At 31.6% G+C, this 7,185-nt stretch overlaps 1 long non-coding RNA gene across 1 annotated transcript; it reads left to right on the top strand.

Annotated features, from left to right (window-relative positions):
• Positions 1-5,035: 5,035 nt before the first annotated feature.
• LOC148761649 (uncharacterized) lies at positions 5,036-7,185 on the top strand. The gene is made up of 3 exons (XR_016027647.1): positions 5,036-5,150; positions 5,802-5,881; positions 6,748-7,185. It is a non-coding gene; the product is annotated as an uncharacterized LOC148761649 (long non-coding RNA).

Here is a 7,185-nt window from a genome sequence, read left to right on the forward strand (position 1 = left end):
CTATAAGTTGGTTAATTTTAACAGAAACAGGGGAAATAGAATTAAAAGGAAAGAAAGATAAATAGAATTTAAAATAAAATGTATTTATTTATTTTCATAAACTTTTGAAATGACAGTGAACCATGTAGTTGGCCAAAAGAAAAAACCATGCAGAACTTACAGGACTTTTCTTGCTACCAAGCAGTGACATACAATGGCTAGATATTGAAAATGTTTCATTTGACCAAGTAATTGTAATATTGCCTCTGCTTGCATGTTGGGAGCTTAGTACCTATTTAGTTTAACTTTTTTTTAGTTTATTTATATAAGTCAGGTCAAACAAGATTTTTGAGAAATAGCTTTTTTTTAAAGAAAAAATTAAAAAAAAAAAACTTAAAAAAAAGCTTCAAACATGAATTTTCTCTTCTCTTCTTTTAAAAATATATTAGCCTTTCAGGAAATACTTTCTTGCTCAATCAATCTCCTCTCTTCTCCCTCCCTTGCAAATTATCCTTTTCCAATGTAAATCGCAATCTCACTCTCCTCTATCTTTCTCTCCAAAACAAAGACTACTAGAAAAAAAAAAAAAGAAAATCCAATAACAAATTAGCAAAATTTAAGATTTTTTTTGTTCTTATAAAAATTAAGAAAAAAAAAGATCCAAAATTCAAAACTGTATTCAGGTGCTATTTAAAAGTTTTCTCACCAAAAAAGATTTTAATGTTAAGTACATCGTTTTCTTTTTTTCTTCTTTCTTAGGGAATTAAAATATCATGGTTCAATTGCTTGCTAGATCAATAAAAATATAATATTATTACTATTATACAAGTTTGAGAGTTGTTATGTTTCTTTGTGGATTTTTTTGAATTTAACATTTGAAATCATATATAAACTCGAAGCAGACTTATTCTACTTTGATTTATTAGGTGATTAAAGATAATATGAATATCCTTTATAATAATTTTAATCAAAATTAAAATTTATATAATTTATTTTACCAAACAGTTTTAATTTAATTTTAAAATATATTATTTTCATAAAAACTTTATAATAACTTTTAAGTTAAAAAAAAAAAAAAAAAACCTAAACCAAACATGCTCTTCGTAAGTTTCTACTTTGTTAATGGCTCTAATATTTTTCCCTCTTTTTTAACTATGTATTTCGTAGTTTCAGGGTGGATTTGATGGTGTCAGGCATCATCTTCCTTAGGGAAGCTAGTGAACTTGCTCTAGAAGCCGGCAAAGCCAAACATACCTTATGGACCAATATGTGCGTCTTCAACTTGTCTTGGAGCACATGGCTTACTCAAGGTAATTTCAACGTCACTTTCTTGGAGACATTTTATGGAGATTATATTTATCTTAGTGACTTGGTCAATTTAGAAACTTATCAAACAAATCATGAACTTAGTACTTGAAAAGCCATAATCTAGTGTTGTTACATGAAGTAGTTTCTAGAGAGGTGATTCAATTTCTTCCAATATATTTTGCAGAAGGCAATTGCTATTTAGATTTAACCGTGCACTTCTGGACTTGACAATTTTGAGCTTATCTTGAAAGAAGTGAGGAAAGGGAATAAAGTTGGTCTGTAATTATGGTACTCTGTAAAATTCTAATTTTGTATTGACTTTTCATTAGCAGTCAAATAATATTGTTTCCACACCCACTGAATATTACTCATTAGTTACAGGAGGAATTATGGAAAACTAGTTGATATCATAGAAGGGAAAAAGGGCAAAAATCAGAGAAACTACCATGCTTGTAGATATATGGTATGTCTCCCTTTTCTTTTTGCACTTTGATAACAATTAATTAAAGTTTTTATGGCAACCAAGTTTTAGTCTACTTGTGCAGGCAGAAATCTGAGCAAGAGTATGAAGCAGCAAGGATGAAATTTAGCCTGGAGTTGTAATCTATTGACTCTATAACCAATTCAAAGCAGAGGTGAGCTTTTATTAGGCTACCTTATGCCTCACCAATGGAAAATCCCTTACTGTTGTATAAGTTGGCATACAGAGATGCAAAGAGCTCATGTAACAGCTTCCTTGGCTCTTTATGTCCTGTTTTTTCTGCTGCTAATATTACACATTTACCATACCCTGCGTTTGGGTTCATCAGGCTTCAGCACTAATCTCTCGATGTCAATCCCAGTGAATCTTAAATGCCTCCAAATGAGGCAAAAAGTGTCAATAGTGGCAGCATCAATGCTAGCATATATAAAAAAATATAAATAGGGTCATAAACTCTGACATTTCGAACCCCTTGTTGCTCCAGTTTGTGTGAATTGTTTGACCTAGGTGCCACAACCAAAGGAGCTGAATAACAAGTTTCCTAGTTTTAGTGTCAAATTTTTTATGTTAATAGTTATTCTGTTTTTCTTCTTGGCATTTTATATTTGTTCACTACGATTGGGAATTTCTTATGTGTGTTATGTCTTTTCTTTAACAGAAACAGGGGAAACAGAATAAAAAGGAAAGAAAGATAAATAAACTTTAAAATAAAATGTATTTATTTGTTTTCATAAACTTTTGAAATGATAGTGAACTATGCGGTACTTATAGGACTTTTCTTGCTGCCAAGCAGTGACATACAAAAGCTAAACATTTAAAATGTTTCATTTGACCTAGTAACTAAAATATTGCCACTACCTACATCTTGGGAGCTTAGTGACTGTTTAGCTTGATTTTTTTTTAATTTATTTACTTATTAAAAATAGAAGTCAATTCAAATAGGATTTTTGACAAGAAATTTTTTTTAGAGAACAAAATTTAAAAAAAACCTTAAAGAAAAAATTCGAAAATGAACTTTCACTTCTCTTCTTTTCAAAATACATCATACTCTTCTCTCTCAATCAATCTCCCTCTGCTCTCCCTCCCTCTACAAATCACTTTTTTCTAACGTAAATGACGATCTCCCTCTCTCTACAAAGACTACTAGAAAAAATAAAAAAAAAAAATCCAGCAACAGAATAACAAAATTTAAATTTTTTTTGTTTCTACAAAAATTAAGAGAAAAGAAAATCTAAAATTTAAAGTTGCATTTAGTAACTATTTAAAGATTTTCTTTTTTTTTTCACAAAAAACGATTTTAATATCAAATACATCATTTTCTCTTTTTTCTTTTTTGTTGAGGAATTGAAGCATCATGGTCTGATTATTTGTTGGATCAATAAAAATCTAATACTATTATTAGTACACAAGTTTGAGCATTATTCCGTTTTTTTATGAATTTTTTTTTATTTTACCATCTAAAATCATATATAAACTCAAAACAAACTTATTCTGCTTTAATTTTTTAAATGCTTGAAAATGATATGAATACGCTTTATGATAATTTTAATCAAAATTAAAATTTATATTATTTATTTTACTAAACATCTTACCAAACAACTTTAATTTAATTTTAAAATATATTATTTTTCATAAAACCTTTGTAATAGTTTTAGATTAAAAAAAAGGTAAGCTAAACAGTTTCTTTGTATGTTTTAACTTTGTTAATGGCTCTAATATTTTTTCCCTTCTTTTTAACTATGTATTTCGTAGTTTCAGGTGGATTTGATGGTGTCAGGCATCATCTTCCTTAGGGAAGCTAGTGAAGTTGCACTAGAAGCCGGCAAACCCAAAACATACCTCATGGAGCAATACGTGCATCTTCAGCTTGTCCTGGAGCCCACGGCTTACTCAAGGTAATGTCAACATCACTTTCTTGGAGACATTTTATCTTGGTGACTTTGTAAATTTAAAAACTTATCAAACAAATTATGAACTTAGTACTTGAAAAGCCATAATCTAGTGTTGTTACATGAAGCAGTTTCTAGAGAGGTGATTCAATTTCTTCCAATATATGTTGCATTGGGGAATTGCTATTTAGATTTAACCATGCACTTCTGGACTTGACAATTTTGAACTTATCTTGAGCAAATTTAAGATTGCTTATCTTGAAAGAAGTGAGGAAAGGGAATAAAGTTGGTCTGTAATTATGGTACTCTGTAAAATTCTAATTTTGTATTGAATTTTCACTAGTAGTCAGATAAGATTGTTTCCACACCCACTGAATATTACTCATTAGTCACAGGAGGAATTGTGGAAAACTAGTGGATATCATAGAAGGGAAAAAGGGCAAAAATCAGAGAAACTACCATGCTTGTAGATATATGGTATGTCAATTGGAAAATCCTCCCTTTTCTTTTTGCACTTTGATAATAATTAATTAAAGTTTTTATGGTAACCAAGTTTTAGTCTAGTTGTACATGCAGAAATCTGAGTCCGGTTGTAATCTATTGAGACCAATTCAAAGCAGAGGTGAGCTTTTATTAGGCTACCTTATGCCTCACCAATGGAAAATCCCTTACTGTTGTACAATTTGGCATGCAGAGATGCAAAGAGCTCATATAACAGCTTCCTTGGCTCTTTATGTCCTGCTTTTTCTGCTGCTTATATTACACATTTACCATACCCTGCATTTTGGTTCTTCAGGCTTCAGCACTAATGTCAAACCCTGCTTTGTAAAATAATTATAATGTCATTCACATGTTCGATAGAATGTTTGTATATTTAGGAAGTTCGAAAAATCGTTAAAAGACGATATTGCCCCTAATGGTATCATTAAGTCGATTAAGCCTCGAACTAGTTCAAATAGGAATTTTAAGGTAAAATTAAGAGTTTCACAGTTCAGGGATGACTCAAAATGGTAATTTTACCACTCGAAATCGAAAATTTAATTTTTGAAAGGATTTTGATCAAATTTAATTATTTGGAGTGTGAAATGAGTATGAGGAGTGAAAATTATGCATTATGGCAAATTTTCAATTTTTGGGGCAAAAATGTAATTTTTGAAAAGTTCAGGGCAAAAGTGTAATTTTTAAAAATTTACTCCACCAAAACTTTGAAAAAGTCTAGAAATTTCATAGAAGACATGGATAATTGAAGAGGATTGAGTGGTAGAAAAAGAAAGTCAAAAAGATGGCTAGAAAAAAATAAAATAATAAAATATTCAAAAGGTAAATAAAATAATAATATTTTATTAATCCTATTAAAAGGCTTGAAAATTCCAGAATTCTTCATTGGGATGGTCAGCCAAAACCAGCAGGAGAGAGAGAGAAATAAGAACAAACCCTAGAGTGAGAAAATTCAAAGAAAAAGTGTGATTTTTCAAGGAATCAAGTGTTTAAAGGTATGATTTTTCAAGCTTAGCTTAAGATTTATCATTTCCATGCATTTCCCATCATTTTTCATGGTTGAATCATGTGATTTGAGGATGAATTCAATTCTGGAAAAATGGGTTAGGAGAGAGAAACTTGTTAGATTAATTTGATTTTAAGTTATGTTAGTGTTTTAAATTAGTTTAGCATATTTAGGAACAAAACAACAAGAAAAGAATTTATTTTCCTCCATTACCATTATTGGCTGAATTTTCTAGGGGAATATTGGCTGATGATCTTGATGTTTATTTGAGGAATTATGATGAATAATGATGAATTATGAGTCTAGAAAAATAATGGAAATTTTTGGAGCAAAAATATGAATTTTTACCCATTAGGGGTATTTTCGTAATTTGCTATCATGACTGATAATTTGCACCACACTTAGGGACATTAAGTCAATTTGGGTGCAATTGAGGTATAGAAACTGAAAAAAATTAATTTGAGATTAAATTGGACGCGTTAGTAATTTAATCGGGTAATAGGCCGAATTAGGTCAGCACCGCATTTAAGCGGTAGTCGGATAAGTTGCATGTCATATCATGCATATATACCGAGCCTGAATTGATTTTATAATGGTCAAGCATTGATGTGGTGAATTATGTATTGTACATTGTGGATAGGTGGTGAGCAAATTACACTGGTAAAAGTACAGAAATTGTGCTTGAAGATTGGGATTAGGAGTACGTCGACTCCTAGAACTGTGAGTGGACAATTTATCGTCTTAAATATCTAGAGTTATTATACTTATTTGATGCTTTTATTGAATGGTGAATTTAAATTATAAAATATTATGTTTTCCAATTAAAATGTTTTTTAATAAAAAATGAGATTTATACTGGTTTTGAAATCAAATATTGTTTTGGGAAAATTGAGTATATGGAGACTGTGTTGAAATTTATGATTTTATATGTTATTGAAATTATGGCTTATGACACTATGGTAGCATGATGGCTAAATTTTTGAGGTTGGCATGAAATACATGAACAGTTTTGGATTGGTCTTGGTAGACTGGATTACATTTTATTCGCCATAGTATGCTACTAGAATTTTTATGGGTCTGGTGGTATATTAAACGGTCACTGCAGTGGTGGAGGTTTCCGTGGACTGCCTATGAGAGGGGCACGGTAACTCAATTATATATTTACCTCCGGGGGGAGATGTTGGGTGAAGTATCTCCTGAGGTATGATTTGAGTGCACCTCACGTTCGGGCCACCACGTGAGAGTGAGACTCAGCCAACGCCAAGGAACGGCTGTGTGTTAGATGTGAAAATATGTTTATGAGTATGGGTCATTGAACAGCCTTGGCGGTCTCAGTGGGATACCTTAACGAAGGTACCCGCGAGAATGATATTGGCAGGGGCCAAGTTTAAGAAATTCATAAGTCGGGAAAATTTTGATGAAAAGAAATTATTTGGTATAGATTGAAATGAATTTCGTGTTATGAACATTATTGAGATATAACGTTTTTATATTGTCTCCATCTACTCGGCTTTAGATGCTTTTGATGGTAATTGTTTACTCACTGGGATTATTTAATCTCACCCCTCTTCCTATCCATTTTTCAGGCTCAGGACAGTTTGTTGATAGTTGATTAAGACGAGAATTAATCTCGGAGTTGCATCATAGGAAGTAAGGGTTCGTAGCCCTACATCTTCTTAGTCAGTTGGGGACCCACGTGTCACTGTAAAAGTAATTTTATTCTTCAGTTATTTGATTTAAAGTATGTATGAATATATTTAGCTTTTACACCATGTTTTTGACGAGTTTTGGTATTTTCGAAGAAAAATGATGAAAATGCCCCTGTGAGCCAGAAAGTAATATTTTATTGTTTTGATTTGGAAATGACTTCTGATTTTTTTTTAAATGTGAGATTTAATAACTGTCACTCACTAGGGAGATGCAGAAGCTGATGCTAAGCCTTGCGGGGTTTCGATCGGCATTCGGGGTAATGAGTGCCTATCGGGACGTCGCGGCGGTTGTCACGGGCTCGATGGGAGTTCCGG

This window comes from Theobroma cacao, chromosome 7, assembly GCF_053813885.1.
Source record: "Theobroma cacao isolate CCN51 chromosome 7, ASM5381388v1, whole genome shotgun sequence".
Lineage (NCBI taxonomy): Eukaryota > Viridiplantae > Streptophyta > Magnoliopsida > Malvales > Malvaceae > Theobroma > Theobroma cacao.